Genomic DNA, 20,805 nt, shown 5'->3' on the forward strand with positions numbered 1-20,805 from the left:
CAATTCGTTGTAAAACAGATTGAAAAGTATCCAGTCAGTCACAGCAAGGAGCTCTTCACACTGCCCTTCTACTGCGCGTTAGATCTCATTAATTCTACATTACATAGGCTGCGCTGAGATCAAAACTATTTGCATCAACATACCTTTGGTTAACCGTGCAGTTATGTATTTTTCATGAAACACAGTTTGAACCAGCCTTTCTTAAAAAGGGAATTAAAAAAACCATTGAAACAGGGCTGTCTGGGGGATAACATATCATTAGTTACACCATACAGTTTGTTTGAAATATGCGTTCCAGCACTTTAATATCTAAGTACTGCCTTGTGGAAAACTAATTAGGGAACCACTGAGAGCTTCATAATGTCCTGCATTTAAGTCCTGGGCGTCATCCATAATGCATGGGTAGCAGGCTCTGCACTCTGATTACAGAACGGTGTCATTAAGTGAGCAAATTAAAGACGTGAATAATTCAGTGGTGCGGCTTATTGTCAGGGCTGGCATTGTGGAATTGCAATTTCTAATAAGCGTCGCTATTTTTTTTAACCCAATTAACGCAAAGCACATCTCGAGACGGAATAGTACAATCAAAATTATTGCCTTATTCTTTTGCTTCACAACAGCTAAATTAAATACGGTACTTAATTTTATGACATTAATTGCTTCTGTGCCCCAAAACGTTACTGTTGTGCTATTTACGCGCACGATACAAAAGAAACGCGGGAAGTGGAGTGCGTGGGGTGCGAAGACAAATTAAACTATGCTTTAGTCAGAGTGAAAAGTTGCTTTTTATGTGCCTTACGTGTTGACCCACCAACTATGACACTGTTTGACTTTTAGAAGCAAAATACGGTGCTTTATATCAAGCTAAATCAAAACCATGCTGAGGAAAATCATGAACATGCCGTGAGCGGGAGGATGACTGGTTCTGTTTGCATGTGTTTTGTTTTGGACAGAGGACAGGCAGGCGTCATGTCATGCACATAGTAAACATTTAATAGCGTTGCTTTTACAATACAGTAGGCATCTTACCTCCGGTATCCGCTCATGAAATACATATTTTTCCAAATATCCCTCTTCACAGGCGAATATGCAGGTCGGGCATGAACTGCGCGCGCGCTGTTAACGTCCATTCAGAGGAGGCTCTTCAACGGTTTCCCTCTCAAGCAGTTCCTTCGGCCTCGCGCCCTCCCCGTGTCCCGCCGCCAACGGGAGAAGGTGAGAACTTCATCGTATATACCACCAATTCGGGGAGTATCATGTGGTTCGGAGCAGCCACAGCTCGGTTTATCTGGCACCCCTGCCTGGGAGTGTTCAGTCCCTGCCGAGCGAGGGAATATCCAGCGTGTTTCCTGAACAGCAGCCAGAATGGAAGAGAGAGAGGGAGCGAAGGAGAAAAGACGCAGCGAGAAAGAGAGAGTGGTGGGGGCTGCGGTGAAGGGAGATCTGCATATGGAAATTCTGGCTATCTAGGGTGCAGTTTCACACAGCTGTGAACCACTGCTTTGTTAATTAGACAGAAACCAACCAAGACTAAAGGGAAAGCAGCACAGCAGTTATACATGCCTGTAACTGGGAAGAAGCAGGGGATGGAAATAATTGTAAAGATGTACTTTCTGAATTGGCAAACTTGTTGAATGTCTGAAAGAGGGGCACCGCTGTGCCACTCAGCTGTGTGACTGTGAAAGTAGCAATACAACTGAAAGACACCGTATACAGACTTTACAATCACCAGCATTTAATTGACAGTGATTCTTGTTATGCAACTCAATGACAGTGGGAACAGTTATATGTGCAAAGCAACACCCTGCAGCCGGACACCAACAAAACCAAAACATTTATACAAATCACACATATGACAAATTAATCAAAATCAAACCACAAACTGAATCGAGGATCAGCATTGCACATCTAAAAACCTCACACGCAGCATCGCAATCCACCACAACACAAACCACTCTTAACTACACAAACCACAATGCATGTGATGAATTGAACAAACTTAATTTTAATAATCATTCCGCTCTATTAATACTTACAATCCTTTTCGCACAGTAACAGCTACTGCAGTGTCAATAGCTGAGCAAATAATCAAAAGGAAAATCTACAGTTTTCTCAGGAATGTAGGCAGAAACCCAGACTAGGTCATGGGGCAAAAACGAGTCATTAAAAGCACCTCCTTATCTCAAACCTTCCTCTGCTACAAACATTTTATGAGCGTGGGGGACACCTAAAATCTTACACCTCAACAGGTGTATCGGGAATGGTGTTAAACCTCAATTTCATGAGAGAATGTATCCCAAAATAAGATGCAGAAATTTATCAAAAATATACTCAATTAAGGAAGGACAGACTCAATAAGTGAGTTCTAGGACCGAATTAGAAAATTTAGAAAGTTGTATTGCAGAAATTCAATGGTGCAATAGGGAGATTGTTAAGTCCAAATGCATCAAACCATTGCTATGAAGGCTCTTGGTATTTAGCGCAACACAAATTAATAAACAAGAGCAAGAAATAGTCCAAGTCCCAAATGTGCAGCAATATCAGTAAAACATTTGAAAACATTCCTAGTAGCACTGAAGTCTCATGGCTCACCACAAATTTTTGGGTTTCTGTGAGAAATCTCATGGAACATAATAGAAACTGTAGATTCATCATGGTGGGAGCAAAAGAATTACAATTTCAGCAAATCAGAACATAGCAATAATAAGCTTCATATTGCCTTACCACCTAAGCACATGAATATTGGTTTAGCCTGCTCTGTTCTAATGTCATCCTGAGATGGCGGAAGAAACTAGTTACAAAACAACAGTGAACTATTGTAAATGAATGTAATACAGCAAGCAGGTATAAGAAACCGTGAAGTTTAAACAATACTAAGCCCATGCTAGAGAGATTCTTCAACAACAGCGTTGTTCATCAATTAACAAACACGATTTGCATAAATACGTGCAGCAGAAATAATAAACAGCGAATGTGCTGGGTTGGCTATTCGATGTAAACAAGATTGCGTCAAGACCTAGCTAAGGCCAAGTTACTATAAGCCAACAAAAGGCACATTAACAGGTCAAAGGAAAATTGTTTCAGTCACTTGCATCATATAAGTCTACAGCTGTGCATTTGACTGTAGATCCTTGCTATGCACATTGTTAATAACACACAAATAATTTAAATACACAAAAACACTTAAACAACCATCAGGCATACAGTCATAAAATGACATAGAATACAAAATTAGAGTTGGCAAAGCAAAATGGTCTCCATCCTAAGAAGACCTCACAAGGATTCTGACAGTGCAAATATTACATATCCATGGTTTGTCAGAAGGGGTAACCACCACCACAGCTCTTGCTTACTATGAGAATCTGTGCTATTCCTTGTAACAAAATACTTATCTGTGGGCTTTAATACAGAGCAACAATCTATCTACCATTAAATGCCTAATGACTTTAACATATTCTTTTCACAATAAATGTCAGGCATTGTGCCTTCATCTTAACCTTTTATTATCAACAGATCAGGCCAATAGCCATGGTCATTTTCTTGCCACCATAAACAACTCAGTCCTGCTACATCCAATTTAAGCTTTAACACAAGCCAAAAAGTGCAATATGTGCAGTCTTTTTAGTGGAAGCATACACACTTGGCCCAATCAACTCCTGTACTCAGGTGAACCAACATGTGGGTGGGTCCTGGGACCCTCTCTCAGCAGTGTTCTAATAGCTTTTTTTGGTTGATAACATAAGTTCAGGCAACATTTGCACTGGCAAGCTGGACCTGAAAATCAATGAAAAGTATTGTAGTCCTAAGCTTCTCATATTGTACTTAAACACAAAACTGCTCTTTGAAGTCTGAAGCTCATGGCTGCCTTTGTACCATCTGTCATGCTGCCATAGAAAAACAAACATTGTAAATTATCTAGTTAGCTAAGATACTTTAACAGAAGTACATTGTTATGAGTGCACCCCTGAAAGTTCAAGCTCAGGCAGCCACCCTGATGCTGGCTCCGGCAGCTGGATAAATAAACAAAATAATTGCAGTTGAGTGGTGGGGAAGCCCTTTTTTGTGGAAGTACACACTGTCTGCTCAATCAAAACTTGTACTCCTCGCTACCAACATGTGGGCAAAGCCTCTCTCTATAGTACTCCCGAAAGCTCTTTTTTGGCTGATCACATTATATCCGTTAACAGCCTCTTTATCAAACCAGGCTTAATCAATTTGCACTGACTGTATTAGATCACGGAAATGTAAGATTCTTTTTCAAACACAAGGTTTAACTCAGCTTACCACTAATTCAGGTTCCCTATGAATCCATATGCCCAAGAGTATTTGATCAGGTCTGTGATCCACATGAGCAGGTACTTGGGAGGCCACTCAGAGGTGTCAGGTGTTAGTGGAATTCTAACTTATTTAGACCAGTTTATACTGTGGCCTGAGAATAGCCTTGACCGCACTTAATCTCGGATCACAGTGGACAGATGTGTGATGGGCTCCCTAATATACAAGACCATATCATCTGCATACCGTGGTATGTTGAGCGGCCGGAATCTAAAATGGAAGGCTGATGCAGCGTGCTTCTGACATATGACACAGGTCAATGGCTCCACCGTGAGTTCAAAGAGGAGGGGCGACAACGGGCACCCCTGCCTCGTGCGTATACCAATAGGGAAGGTTCCGGGCGTGTGCTCATTAATACGTATACGTGCTACCAGGCTCGCATACAGGAGACGGATCCAACGCAGGATGGTCTCCGGGAAACACATCCATCCCATAACCATAGACATACAACTGCACTTAACAGAGTCAAATGCTTTCACAGCGTCTAATAGCACTACAGCTGCTGGTAATGCTGGGTTTAATAGGTGCAGTAGGGCAAATAAGGTTTGCAGGTTATGTGCAGTCGCTCTGGAGGCAGTAAACTCTGACTGGTCGGGCAAGATCAAGTTGGGCATTAGAGGCAGAAGCCTGATTGCTATGATCTTAGCTAAGACTTTTGTATCTATATTTATGAGAGAGAGCGGTCTACGAGTTGTGGTTTTTCTGCTGTTTGTCCGGTTTTAACATTGTCGCTATCAGTGCCTCACGCAAAGAGGGGCATAATTGCTTTGTTTGGTAGTCTTCTTTATATACAGCATGCAGATGCGGGGCCAACAGTTCCATGTGTTCTTTATAGAATTCTCCGGTAAGGCCATCTAGGGTGTGTTTGATTATTTCTACTGTTATAGGCTGCAATAGGTATTCTCGCTGCCCATTTGATAGCCACGCCATCCCTATGTCATCTAAGCTTGACCGGATCTCCTCTTAGGCAGCTGGTAAAAGATTTATGTATGCCCGCATATTTATTGCATATGTTTCACAGGACACCCAGCACGAAAGTCATGTCCAGATTTATAGAGCTGGGGCTGTTAGTGGCCAAGAGGCTGTTTAGTAAAAGGTGGAAAGCACCATATCCCCCCATACACCCACTTGGCATAATTCGATGCTCGCATGGGCCAAAACAGAAGGCTTCGCCATCAAGCACGAAGAAACCATGGGGCTGCGCAAGGTCCCTATCGCCACATACTGGGACGCCATCTACACCGCATTACAGAACAATACAGACATACCACCTGCGGATCCTTCCGCTGCCCAGTCCGTAGATCACTAGCATGTGTACCAACTGAAGTTGCGTATACGCCACGTCACTCTTTTACTGGCAGATACATAGTGGCTGGAACGCTAAATAAATATACATCTTGGAAACGGGGAGGCAGCTAGTAGCTGTTAATTATATGGAACACCTGTAACACTGTATATGACACTGTGGGGGGGGGCGGGTTGTCTATTTTGATGTGCACGTTTTTGCAATCCCCTTTCTTTTCCCTCTCTCCCCCTTTTTGCAGTTAGTCTATGCAAAGTTCTGCTTATCCCTTCTTATTTATCTGTGACTCTATTATTGAAACCTACCTGTATATGAGTGCCAGTGCAACCGCTTGTTCTGCAAGGCTACATTGTGGAAATGTGCCTTTTTAGGGGCACAACGGTGCAGAGTTCACCCGTATCTTTGTCCACGGGTTCATAGACCAACAAAATAGAGATTGGCACTGAAGTTGAAATTCAAAATAACAAGTTTATTCACTCATGAGTGAGACCATGTCCATGCAACACCCTCAAGTGTTCCAGGAGGTAGTGACTTGAATACACAGACCATGGACCTTTTATATGGAATTTTCTGCACTGGTAAGCGTGTAGTTACAAATAGAGGTACAGGCCTACACAGGAATAACTACTAACAAACATGGGCAAATGGGAAATCACTTACTCAGCAAAGTGGGGGGGAGCAGGAGTGCTTATGACAGCACTAAGAGATTGACAGTTGAGTCTGAGACCAGGTGTTCTGGCAGCTACAAACTCTTTAGCATGCATATTGCTTTTAGCTGAGTCAGGAAGTTAACTAAAATAGACAGCACAGGCAGGGAAAAAGACGAGCAGCAGAGGATGGAAGACTTGCATAGCTGACAAAATGGATGCCACATACAACGTGGTTTCAGCTTATGCTAACAGAGATTATTTGTGATTTCCACAAACCCTTTTAGCATTAGCTGAAGAGATTTCTTTGATTTGGAAGGAACATGGAAGATATCATGGACATCAATCATCATTAATTCACTAATTTATTGGTCTGTAACTAGTCAGGCATTTACATTCTGGACATTAGTGTTAGATGGTAGACAAATAGTACAAGTGGAAATAAAGAGGGAACAAAACATCTGTCTGGTCGACTACAGAGACATCAATTGCACTTTTTCCCCTACTACCAACATAATGATTGAACAATTACAAATCTTGATGGTAGGTTGGGGGAGCTAAAAACACAGGTGGAAGAAGGAAGACTATGTAACAGGTACAAGACCAGCCTAGATGTAGGAAGTAGTATGCATTAGTTCTACAAAAAGAAGTGTGACGTAATGCAAGGAAGCTGCTTCGGCCTCTCGTAGACATCTGCAACACTGCAGTACAGTTACTGTGGCCCACTGGCACATTGCCTGTTCTTTGTACACAAAGGGGGCCAGTGTTCATGGCAACAGAGATAACAAGGGTCCATTTCGTTTAGCCAACCTAGAATTTGAATACACATAGTTTGTTGCTACATTTCTTTTACAGTATTCTTCTATTTTTAAAGCAGTCCCTTTTGCTTGCGGGTCCCCATCTTCATTGGGGTAACAGATTTGTTCACTAGAGGCATGTAGAAGTTTGAACCAAGCTCAGCATGAGCCATTGTGAGAGAATGGCAGCGGTGACAACTGGATTCCTTTTATGTTCTGATGAGGAGGAATCTTGCCACAAACCCAACAGTTAGTAGCATTGCTTAGCTGGTGTGTCTGATGCAACATTTGAAGAAATAATTATTTCTCCGATTTTACCGGTATCCCTTTTTATGTTGCAGCAAATCAAAATGATGATGCTCTTTTGCAGCAAGTGATGTAACAGCAACGGTAGGTAAGGAAGCTCCAGGCATTACTTCCTCCACTACCCACATTACAGTAGCGATGATGGCAACAGTCAAAGTTAGACCATGAATGCAGATTGTACAGCCGTTGCACATTGTTGCAGCGATCTCCTTCTTCTTTGGCGAGCTCATTTTCATCGGCAAACAACAAAACAGATGGTGCCATATGGTCCTGGGCAGGCGCTGGTTTCTTCACTAACATTGAGACAAGTAGTCACTAAAAAGCTACCCCACTTTGAAGTCAGTCTTTAACCACCCAGGACGGTGGCTCAAACAGTCTCTTTCTGCGATGAAATGTCTTTCTTCCTGGATCGAAGCAGATATCTAGAAGTACCAGGGATCGTGTGGTCCGGGAAGACTTCCTCAGGTCCTACAGGTGACGTAGCTTTTCCTTTCTCTGTGGCCAAAATGTTGCAGTGATCTGTCAACGGAGCTGGGCTCACGAAGGAATGCGGCATGGAATCGCCAGGCCGCAGATCGCGGCCTTTACCCTGTGACCTGTCTGGAAGAACTTCCTGTACCTGCTGATAAATAGAAGACAAGCTGTCAGTTAACTGGGACAAATAGTCACTCATCAATACATAGAGTACATCATGTATAGGGCGTGGCTTTGGAATCCCCCAAGTATTCATTGGCCTTCCAAAAACCACCTCATACGGTGTGAGGCCAGATTGTGTATGTGGTACCGATCTAATGGATAGCAATGCCAAGGGCAGTGCATCAGGCCATTTCAAAGATGTGGAAGCCTGTATTTTGGCCAGTTTTAATTTAAGGGTAGAGTTGTAGCGTTCCACTAGTCCTGCTGATTGTGGGTGAAAAACAGCATGAAACTTCTGCTTAATTCCTAACCCCTTCATGAAATGCTCAACAACTTGCCCAATGAAATGAGGTCCGTTGTCCATTTGCAGGACCTCAAAAGGTGCAGTTGGTGTCGCAAACCCTCCTATTGGAGTTTGCATTCACTTTCCAGGATTATACTGGAGACAAATCAGACAGGTCTGGACTAGTTTCTTAGCTGTACCGACAATCTCTGGATGATCCCAAACTTGCATACGTTGCTTTGCTATTGAGGATGCTCCAACATGTGCCGGCCCATGTGCCATGTGAATCATAGGGTGTAAATAGGCTGCGGGTAACTTCCATTTTGTCATTTCTTTTATTCCTCCAACAGCCCTCATCGTCCAATGCTCCCTCCTTGGACCATTGGTGTAATTCCTCAACTGAGTCAGATTGTTGCATGTCCAGGACCTCTTGCCTGGCATCATGCCAATGTTCAGCCTGTAATTTAACAACGTACATAGATGTGGTACTTCGTTGCATTGCAGTCTCATGAGCTGTGTAGTCTGCAAAGGCATTGTCTGCTCCTATTTTGTCAGTCACTTTCTTGTGTGCAGTACACGTAACAATTGCCACTTTCTTAGGATATGTCAAGGCAGTAAGGAGATTATGTACTAATTTCCAATGCACTATTTGTGTCCCATGTGAAGTAAGAAAGGCTCTTTCCTTCCAGAGCTGGGCAAATCTACGTACCACGCCGAAGGCGTCCTTAGTGTAGTCTGGAGTTCCTAATACTGGTGCAGAACAAAGGGCTTGGCATGACTGTTGGAAGGCATTCTGACATTCACTAGTCCATGGGAAAGTCATTCGAGTGTCTTTAGTCAAAAAGGGCCAACAAAGGTTTAATAATGTGTGAAAAACTAGGGATCCACTGCCTACAAAAAAAAGGTAAGGCCAATCAGTGCATTCTTCTGTGTGCGGGGTACAGGAGTGTCTGAAATAGTTTGAATGCGGTCTGGTGGGAGTGCACGTCCCTCCTTAGACAGGAGGTGACCTAAATAGTTAACCTTCTGTCTACAAAATTGTAATTTCTTTCTAGAGACTTTGTGATGATGGGAGACAAGAAATAGGAACAATAACAGTGTTCCTTCTTCACACTAGGTAAGGACACAAAAGCGGCATCCTCATTGATAAGACAGGATCTCTCAGCCATTGAATAATTGTTATTTAAAATAACGCACACCTTCCGGAGAACAACGTATTGTGGAACACAAATATTTAAGCATATCGATACCCACTATATTGTGAGGTGTGGTAGGGGAAAGCAAAAAATGGACATCCTGCAGTGAATTTGTCAAGTCCGAATTCAAGTGACTGTGAAAGTGGGCTAGGTGTAGGTGTCCCATCATATCCTATCGAAGTTATCATTGTGCCGGCAGGAGAGCCCTAGGAACCAATTTTAGACTGAGTACTACAGGCAGCCCCTGTGTCAACTAGAAACCGATCAGTAGATCCCAAGAGGCTTGCATCAACATAAGGACCCATTTGATCTACTGGCACCTCAACCAGTCCCATACCCCATCCTAGGCATCCCTATGCATAATTGGAATCTGCAAGAGCATCAGCAAAATAATCAGACATTTGATATTGATTTCATCTATCAAAAGTATTAGAGTAATTTGATCCTTGTTCAACTGCTTCAAATCTGGGGCGAGCTCCTGTACCTCTCCTGTTTCCTGAAGTCCCTGGGCGTCTTCTCACACTACCCCTTCCCCAGTGGTACTGCTTACTTTGCAAAAGAGGGCACTCAGAACGCCAATGCCCAGTCCCCTTACAATAAGCACACTGATCAGGGTACAAATTTGCTCAAGGGAGAGGTGGCACTCCAGGTGTATACATTGCGCGTCCGCCTCTTCCACCTCCCCTAAATGGTGGACCATATACTTGAGCCAACATAACTTTTGTCTTTAACTCCTTAACCTTCTTATCCTCCCTGCCTTTTGCTTTCAATTGCTGATGCTGATAATACTGGGCCATAGTCAAAAGGGACACTGCGGAAGACATAGTCCATGAACTGTCGCTGGCCTTTAGGCGACTAGCTATTTCTGGCAACATGTTAGCGACAAATTTATCAACAGACAAATGCTTACCTGTATCATTGGCCAATGACTGGCCACTAAAATCATGGAATGTCTCTTCAAATCTTGAAAAGAAATCAGAAACTAACTTGTCCTTTTTCTGTTTACAGGACGCTAACGTGGTAAAATCTATTTTCTTAGGGGATATGAGAGTCTTCAACTTAGTTGCAATAGCTTTGGAAAGATCTAATATAACCTGGTGCGGTTTCTGAGCAGGCTCTTTAGCCACATCTATTTCCTCTAAATGTACCCAAGTATCACCATAAGCTGCAATATTGTCTACCTTCCAAATTGTTCTCCACATATCAGGGAGAAAAATAAGTCCTAAAAACATACCTATATCTGGCAGGGTCCTAGTGCAGGAACTAATAGCAACTTCCACTTCTTCATAAAAAGCGGCCGTATTTTTCAGCGGATCAGGCAGAGCAGCTTTAAGAGCCATAACATCTGCTCTACTCCAAGGGGTATAGACCCAATTATAAATAAAAGATCCCTTTGCATCATCCGAGGTTTTATCCTCATCCGTTCCTGCTCCCTTTGGGGGACCATGCAGAGGTGCTGCTTCACGCATTATTTTCATAACAGCTTCACTACTACTAGATTTGTTTGCATCTACTGAAGCATCTACTACCTTTGTCTGAGATGGAGCTATTTCTACAATGTTATTTTTTCTAGCTAACTCTTCCTCTTTTCGTAAACGCAATGTTTCATCTTGTAATTTGACCACTTGCCTAATCATATCAGGTAAGTTTAAAAAAAGGAAAGTCCCATCTACTAACTGTTTATAATCAATACTTATATCATCTGGCTCTGTTTCATTAGAATAATGCCGCCAACCATGTATTACCTCCCAAGAGAATTTTTCTAAAAAATATAACTGTTTGGCGTTTTCCCAAGTCTGAAACTGTAACTGTGAAGACCGCCGCAGTAGTAGTCCGACACACGTCATCTCTGGCAATGTCCCGAAATGTATCTTTCTCTTCCTTGGTCAAAGTAGAGCGAGTTAGCCGTCCACCTTGCTTATCTTTATCTTTTTCATCTGAAGACAAATGCTCCTCATCAGAAACCTCATTCTAAGGGGCACTAGAGAATTTATAGGGGGGTGGAGGTCTATCTAACAAGATGGAATCATCTTGTGGTTTATTAAGTATGGGATAAATAGGGCGCCTAATAGGGTGCTGGCCAGTTACCTCTAAATGACTCCCCCTTTCCTCTTTTTCTTTTATTTCCTTATTTTCTCATTCTAACGCTTTTTTATATATCTTTTTCTGCTATAGCTGCTTCTTTCCTCACTCTCTCATGCACTTCTTTCTCCCACATTCGTACACAATCAAACATATCTTGTCGAGTTTTCTTTTTAAATAAACACCCCTCTAAATTTTGAATCTTTTTAAAGTCAAATGACCCATTCACAGGCCATCGTAAATCAGAATCCTTTTTCGTATATTTGTTCCACAGTGTACTATACATTATGGAAGAAATACCGTATTTAATGTAAATATGCCTATTAGGTTTCCCCTCTGGGGGAGCCGGCTGACTTCTTTCTAAATCCATTTTGGTACCTCCAAGACAGCAACACAACCGACGAGGTGCGCTAGGAGCAGGCATGCTACCAAATTATAGTAAAATATTACTTATCCCAGATATATCAAAGTAGAGAAAAATCTCCACATTACCTGCCTTTAACTATTGCAATAGGTGAACAAACAAACAAAACCAGAATCTTGGCCCAGCAAATCCAAAATCAAGAGTGCTGCTTCAGTGACCTTACCAAACAAAAGTCTCCAACCTCCAACTGCCAATCTCTTGGTCGAACTAATGGTCCCTTCAAAACGTGCGCCAAAGGAAATCTCAGTCGGGACCAGCCACCACCTGGAGGGTCAGATCAAGAAAACCGGAAAAACACTTCGGTCTGCAAAGACAAGGGTCTCCTCATGCAGGATGTCTCCTCAGCAAGATTCCATTCTTCCATAATGACCACTCCTTCGGGCGGCCGCATCTCTGATGAGCCCCACGATTCGGGCGACAAAAATGTGGAAATGTGCCTTTTTAGGGACACACCGGTGCAGGGTTCACCCTTATCTTTGTCCTCAGATCCTTACACCAACAAAGTAGAGATTACACTGAAGCTGAAATTCAAAATAACAAGTTTATTCACTCATGAGTGAGACCTTGTCCATGCAACACCCTCAAGTGTTCCAGGAGGTAGTGACTTGAATACACAGACCATGGGCCTGTTATACTGAGTTTTCTGCACTGGTAAGCATGTAGTTACAAATAGAAGGTACTGGCCTACACAGAAATAACTACCAACAAACATGGGAAAATGGGAAATCACTTAGTCAGTAAAGTGGGAGGAGGAGCAGGAGTGCTTATGGCAGCACTAAGAGATTGACAGTTGAGTCTGAGACCAGGTGTTCTGGTAGCTACAAAGTCTTTAGCATGCATATTGCTTTTAGCTGAGTCAGGAAGTTAACTAAAATAGACAGCACTGGCAGGGGAAAAGACGAGCAGCAGAGGATAGAAGAATTACATAGCTGACAAAATGGATGCCACAAACAAGATGGTTCCAGCTTATGCTAACCGAGATTATTTGCGATTTCCACATGTGCATGTACATTTAGAGATGGACATGTACTAATACTCACACTTCAATGGACCCTCAGACGTCAAAACATGGAGTGGCTATCATGTCTATTGGTCCCCTCTCCTCTCCCCCCATTTTTTCCTTCCAATATCTATGTACTGGGGACAAAATATAAATGTACTTATGAGTCTTGCCATTTACAGCTGTCTATAATGCCTTGCGTAATGTTTTATGAAGGAATACTGTATACATGCACTATGCGTTATGTAACAGCCGAAACGCCCAACAGTGCTTGCATATGTAAATGTTATGTTATACTTAAATGAAAACTCAATAAAAACAGATTCACAAAAACAAAAAAAAACAGACACTTTACAAAAGATACAACATTGGCGCAGCACAAAAAAATAAATGGCTCCAATCCATACAATTGCCACTTAAATGGCACATCTATATATTCGCTCATCTAAATTTACTACATGCAAGTGAACGTAGCACTCCATCAGAGCCAATTAGAGTGCATAGACTCCTCATAATAAAACAGCCACCCAAAACAAAAAATAGAAACAACTGTACACCTCAGCAGTATGAAACAAGCAGCAATGTATTTTGGGACACACATGCATGGACATACTGCCCCATACCGATCAATAATAATAGCTATTATTGATCTGGGTAGAACATTATATTCCATGCATGTGTGTGCCAAAACTGGTTCCCTGAGTCAAGAGCATTTGTACTTGATTTTTATGGATCTCAGCGCAGCTTTCATCTTAATTTCCCAGGCAAAGTTATAGTCTGTACTGAGAAATATGGAAATGCTGGAAACCCTGTTGGCTCTAATCATATGCCTTTACAATAACAACCATGCTCAAGTAAGATAGAGTAAAAATGGTGAGATGACAGACAGAATTGCTATAGAGGGAGGGGTCTAGCAAGGTTTTGTCTTAGGTCCCACTTTGTTTATATTATATACTAGCTGTACCCGGCCACGCGTTGCTGTGGCTCAGTCTGGTTAAATGGAAGAGAAAGAAAAGAGTAAGGCGCGTTTCTAATATGTTTAAAGCTTGTGGCTTTACAATATGTTTTTGTGACTATTGTCTGTATGAGTCCCTTGTAGTTGTTGCGCAGCAAGCAAATCGATAGGGTCTGTTCGGCCTTTCGATTAAAAACACTTGCGAATTGGACACACGCGTATTCGAATCCAACGTTGTGTATATATAAACACGCGCTAATGTTGCAGAGTGAACCAACTCCTCCCCCCTCCCTCCACCCACTTCCCAGTCTGCCATCCTGACACCAACTGTCCATCCTAATATATGTGACTATTGTCTCCATGCGTCCTTTCTTAATGTTGCAAAGTGAACCAACTCCTCCCTCCATCCACTTCCCGGTCTGCCATCCTGACACCAACTGTCCACCCTAATATATGTAGACTATTGTCTCTATGCGTCCATTGTAGTTGTTGCGCTGCAACCAAATCGATAGGGTCTGTTCGGCCTTTCGATGAAAAACACGTTGTGTATATATAAACACGCGCTTTATCGAATCCAACGTTGTGTCAAGATTTCAAAGCAATTGGTGAAGAACTTTCGGAGATTTAATATTTTGAACAAACAAAGATTGACATTTTTATGTGTCTGTTCGGGCTTACGATTAAAAACACGCGCGTATTCGAATCCAATATTGTGTCAAAATTTCTGAGCAATCGGTAAAGAACTTTCGGAGATTTACGATTTTTGAACAATCGATAGGGTCTGTTCGGCCTTTCGATTAAAAACACGTGCGTATTGGACACGCGCGTATTCGAATCCAACGTTGTGTATATATAAACACGCGCTTAATCGAATCCAATGTTGTATCAAAATTTCAAAGCAATCGGTGAAGAACTATCAGAGATTTAAGATTTTGAACAAACGAACATTGACATTTTTATGTGTTTGTTTGGGCTTTCGATTAAAAACACGTGCGTATTCGACATGCGCGTATTTGAATCCAACGTTGTGTATATAAAAACACACGCGTATTTGAATCCAACATTGTGTCAAAATTTCAAAGCAATCAGTGAAGAACTTTCGGAGATTTACGATTTTTGAACAATCGATAGGGTCTGTTCGGCCTTTCGATTAAAAACACGTGCGTATTGGACACGCACGTATTCGAATCCAACGTTGTGTATAAATAAACACGCGCTTAATCGAATCCAACGTTGTATCAAAATTTCAAAGCAATCGGTGAAGAACTTTCGGAGATTTAAGATTTTGAACAAACGAACATTGACATTTTTATGTGTCTGTTCGGGCTTTCGATTAAAAACACGCGCGTATTCAACATGCGCGTATTCGAATCCAACGCTCTGTATATAAAAACACACGCCTATTTGAATCCAACATTGTGTCAAAATTTCAAAGCAATCGGTGAAGAACTTTCGGAGATTTACGATTTTGAACAAACGAACATTTACATTTTTATATATATAGATAAACGAGGTGATTGATCATGTTAATGATTACAATAATAATTCACCCACTATAGCTGGCAGAACATCCCTGCCATCTTATTTGCAGATAACACCCTTATAATATCAAAGACACCCTAGGACCTTCAAACTTTGCTTAGAATTTTTTCCAACTGTTGTAGGCAATACATATTAGAAATTTATGCAAGTAAACCAAAATGTATGGTTTTCAACCCACATAGATCGTTTAAGTGGAAGATCTATCTGGGGGATACTGCGCTAGAGGGAGTAAAAATATTGATTATCTGGGGGTACAGCTGGCGAATTCAGTATCATGGGTGCCACAGATAACTAAATGCTGGTTATTATTGCAACATATAGCATTTGCGATTGTAAGAGCTCAGAAGTCTTATATTTTCAGCTCTATAAACCCAGCACTAGAGATATGTCATGTAAAAGTGGCATGTGCTACTTTATATGCGTCAGATATTTTGGGGATTTGTAATTCATCAAAATTAGCTACAGCAAAAAATAGATTCAAATCCCTTTCAGTTTTTTGTAAAGTGCTCCATTGACGCCATTACACTTGGATCTGTCCCTAAACAATGTGTAACATGCTGCCAACCATAAACCCTTAATTGATTGTCTAATACTCAAGTCTAGCAAGGCTCTACAGTCCTAAAGGGACACGTTTTCTGAATTGAAAAGTGTGGATTTGGGATGTAAAGTATCCCTGTTTAACTTTGTTGGTACGTGGTTTTATATATTGGACTTGAGATAGGCCTGGAATAATCCTGAATCCATTACCAAGGGAATGCTAAAGCAATTGAAATCAAAGTACTAGCCATATGTTGATGAAAGATGGTTCATGGTGTCATGCTCTGGAAGCTTGGCAGTAAAATTTCTTGATGTTAAAGGTTTGCTGGACTTTGAACAGTTATTAGGCAAGATAGAGCTGGAGGAAGCAAGATCTCCATTTAAACTTTTTTAAATATGGGATACTACCGGGTAATTCTTTTTGTAGTAAGTGAAGCACAGAGAATAAAACTGTAGATATTTGCCCAGCTTGTAAGCTATCTTGTGAAACAGAGGCACATCTGATCTTTTTCTGCCCGACGTTGCATGCTATTAGAAAATGTATTACCTATTTGTCAGAAACTGCCTAGTTCTAAGGATTCTAAAATCTAACAATAAGTAATTGATTTTACTCGTTGTAACCAAATATTTATATCATGCCTGGAGGATTAGATACAAATTCAATGTAAAAAAAATGTTTTTATGGCTTTCCTTATAAATTAATTGACCGATAATATTGTCAAGGGAAATGTTATTTATATGTATTTGTAATTATAGGTTTCTATATGAGCTTTGTGCCTCGTTTTAATCATAGTTTATGGCAGGTTCCTCCAAAGTAAACCATAAACTAAAACTAACTAACTAACTAACTACTATCTAGCAGGCCAATATAATAAATAATACATTTATAAATGATACACTAATCAGTTCTATCCTCAATGGACTCGATCCAATTTTCCCCACCTCTAAACCATATGACACACAATCAAATGCAATCTGATCAGACCACTTTCACTCCATTCAATGTGTGAAAGGGTGCCAGACTTTTAAAATGGTACAAGGCTATTGAAATTGAAATAAAAGTGCTATGCAAATACACATATCATCATGTAATGTCTAATTAGGAGCTGCAAAAACGTGTGTGCTCTACCTGAGTGGGGACTATAGACATTAAACAGAAGTGAATTAAGTGTTGGTGGTCTCACACTGAAACAGTGTTGAGCGCTGTATCTCTTTTTGTCTATTACCGGTCTATTTTTTCAAGTGTTACTTCACATAATGGGTTATATGTGGTGTAGGGTAATTGATAAACCCTCGGGGTGGAGTATGGGGCTGCACTGGACACTGCATGCAAGTAAAAGGTGATGGGATATTTAGAGGGCTTCCAGATGGGAACCACAAGACAGAGTGTGATCTTATAAATATGGAGCAACCAATGACAGTCTCATACAGGCCAGAGTGGACACTGTGTTCCCTAGAGGAGATAACCAGGTCTTACATAGACTTTCTGATCATGTTAAAACAGGTATTGTTATAGCCTAACAGACACATGCAGAGGGTACTACCAGGACTTAACTGGTCAACAGAGGAAGGGAAAACATGCTGGTACAAGGCAGCCAAAAATGTCTAGTGCATGTGATCCCACATGGAAGAGGTTCTCATATTTTAACCCTTGCATGAGACTTGATAATGGTTCTAGTTATCCTGAACAGGTCTGCATGAGAGCCCATGAAGGAGAATGTAAGGATCATAGAACGAAGTAGGCGACATCCAAGAACATCTGAGGAATGAACGGCTCAGATCAAAAGAAGGTCTGACTTCTAAAACCAACCACAATCATTAGAATGACTGCAGCCATTCTTGCAATACAGGATCCCACCCCAAAAATAAATTGTCCCTCTCTGGGTTAGTGAGTCCACGTTATCGATTCTAGAGCTCATCCACCAAAGTTGTAGCCACTTGACTGAGGACACATTGATCCTCAGGTGGACATGTAGGTCAGTGCCTACTCAACAAAACCACCATCTAAGTGCTAAACCCCAAAAGGCAGATATCAGAAGCTATAAATCTGGAAGACTACAACAGCTGTAGCAAGCACACAACCTTGTAAAAGTAAGGGCTGTGATATTTGCCAACTGCACATGCTGTCTGCAGAATTTAAGGCAAAGTCATTCAAGCATTCCGAGATGAGGGATAGTATGATTTATCAAGGCAATAGAATTGAAGAGGTTGAGATCAAAAATCCTGAATAACAGAACAAAGACTGTCCATGGTTGTGCTTGACAATAGACAATCTAAGGGGGTCATTTAGAGTTTGATGGTGCAGGAGGCCTGCTATAAGTAGGCTAACACCCTGCCAAACTTGTGGTACCCCACATCATTTAGAATTTTAAGTCTGTCTGCCACTGGGCCCCGAGGTTATAGTGAATGCCTGCCTGGATTTAGGCCCAGATCTCTGTACTGGGTGTGAATGTATGACATTGTTCTGCATTCTGTCCATCACTGTTGTTTTTGCATTTGTCACCCCGAGTGGTTCGGGTATGCCCCAGACGTGGGTCCCATGCTCTCCATGCCACTGGAATCAAGCTATCCTGGCTGAAGAGGGGTGAAACCCCGAAACTGGTCCTAGGATGCTTGTTTCCAGTCCAGGGAGTACCTGGCTTGGCAATTCGGGCTGGACTGTTCCCATGAGGCACAGGAACAAGGCTGATTTGCACATGGCTGGGTTCAAACTGGAATGGCATGGTGAGCAAAAATACGATGGATTTAGGCCCAGATCTCTGTACTGGGGTGAATGTATGACATTGTTCTGCATTCTGTCCATCACTGTTGTTTTTGCATTTGTCACCTCGAGTGGTTCAGGTATGCCCAGACGTGGGTCCCGTGCTCTCCATGCCACTGAAATCAAGTTATCCTGGCTCAAGAGAGGTGAAACCCCAAAACCGGTCCTAGGATGCTTGTTTCCAGTCTAGGGATAACCTGGCTTGCCAATTCAGGCTGGACTGTTCCCATGAGGTACAGGGTCAAGAATGATCTGCATATGGCTGGGTTCAAACTGGAATGGCATGGTGAGCAACAAAACGATGGATTTAGGCCCAGATCTCTGTACTGGGGTGAATGTATGACATTGTTCTGCATTCTGTCCATCACTGTTGTTTTTGCGTTTGTCGCCCCATGGGGGCCCCAAGGACAGTGCCTTTGTGGATCCGCCACATCTGCAGCTCCACTTAAGGCACAGAAAGACTGGAGGGGATCTCTAAATGTGGCAGCTGGGTCTCTGCCTCGATTGATAGGGGGCAACGGAGCTGACGCCAGGGTCTAAATGCTTCTGAAAGTGTCATCTATGGAGAATTCAATCACCATGATGTGAAAAAAACATTTGAGCAGAAAACGGCAAATATTGTCATAAAATGTGAAAAGGTTTTTACTTAGCTTTTTTCTAAGCTCTAACACTGGCAAGAAAGTAGATCTATTGATGCAGTTACAATAAGAAAGAATATCATTTTAAAACACTTATCCATTTTGAACTGCATTTAAGTTTCAAAGAAGGAATAATGCAAACCAGAAGATCCCAAATACTGAGTAAGACATCAACTAACTGGAAAGGTGGTGCATGGACTTGTGTAAATGGCTGTGCATTGAGGCAGCACCCCTTTGGGCTCTAAACATCACAATAACCATTCTGACGTATGAGAAAGTATATTGTAATAAACTGCTGAGGATAACCGTGAAGAGATCCTGGCTGAGACTGAGCCAGCCATAACAATTGCAGTTTTCTTCAATTCTTTTGGCATGTTTCTTCCTCTAAACTGATGTCAGGGCTGCTGCTAGTGTGCGCAGTCACTGTGGAAGGCTCGCAAGCTGAGGAGTTACATCTTAGTTGTCTCAAAGGCTGGTGGAAAAATTCTGGAATCCTTTGGACTTTATGTAGTATTGTGACATCATATTTCTTTAATGTATTCATGATCTGTTTTGTTCATATCCCTTTAAGTTATCTTGCATTTATTTGAAGCGTTCATGTGTTCTGTATTCCAAGATGTACTCGTGCTTGTGTCTGTTGAATCATTCTTCTTCCTGACAACTGAAGTATCAGACGTATTTCTTTCCTTGGAATAAATACTTGGTTATATTGGATTCTACATTGAGCTGTATTCATTTTACTGAAATACTACAAATTTGGCGACGATCGGGATGTTTGAACCGACATTTTTCATTCATTTTACATTTTTTTTTTAATTACATTGCTGGTCAAATCGCTACATGATATTTTTCTTCTAACCGTGAGTAGATGAATTCAAGAGTTACCTCATAATTTATTTGTCTTCTAAATGACGTTAAGTTGATACTTGTTTTCACAAAGGATTGCATTTTTAATAACGGATCGCACGAGCTTGACGCTTGTTTACTTTGATGTCGCTTAGCAACCAATAACGCTTATCGCACGCTGCCATCCACACGCTGTAGCGTTTCCTAGCAACTAAGGACACCAATTTTAACGCGAGGACTCATACGCTTGGGGTCACGTAGCGTAAAGTAGCGTTGTGTACGTGCCTCCATTTTGAATTCCTGTGAAGTCATTTCAAGACGTTTTCAAGCAGCTTTTCACGTTGGAACTTCATTTTTCTTCAATTATTGCACTACTCACGCAGCGTTTTCATCAGCACTTCTAGCTTCTTCAATTGTTTGACATATTTACGCAGCGACCAGCAGTGTAAGTTAATTAAGTATTTTTTTTACTTCTTTTTCTTAAATTCTTACTTTCAGGCAAAATGAGCAATGAAAA

At 41.6% G+C, this 20,805-nt stretch overlaps 1 long non-coding RNA gene across 1 annotated transcript in view; it reads right to left on the reverse strand.

Annotated features, from left to right (window-relative positions):
• Nucleotides 1-1,165, reverse strand: part of LOC144762922 (uncharacterized) — a 118,858-nt gene extending 117,693 nt beyond the window's left edge. Inside the window, exon 1 of the long non-coding RNA XR_013596160.1 lies at nucleotides 1,030-1,165. This is a non-coding gene — a long non-coding RNA (uncharacterized LOC144762922). The remainder of the gene's footprint in view (nucleotides 1-1,029) is intronic.
• Between the last annotated feature and the right edge of the window lie 19,640 nt (nucleotides 1,166-20,805).

Source organism: Lissotriton helveticus, chromosome 6 (assembly GCF_964261635.1).
Source record: "Lissotriton helveticus chromosome 6, aLisHel1.1, whole genome shotgun sequence".
In the NCBI taxonomy this organism is placed as follows: domain Eukaryota; kingdom Metazoa; phylum Chordata; class Amphibia; order Caudata; family Salamandridae; genus Lissotriton; species Lissotriton helveticus.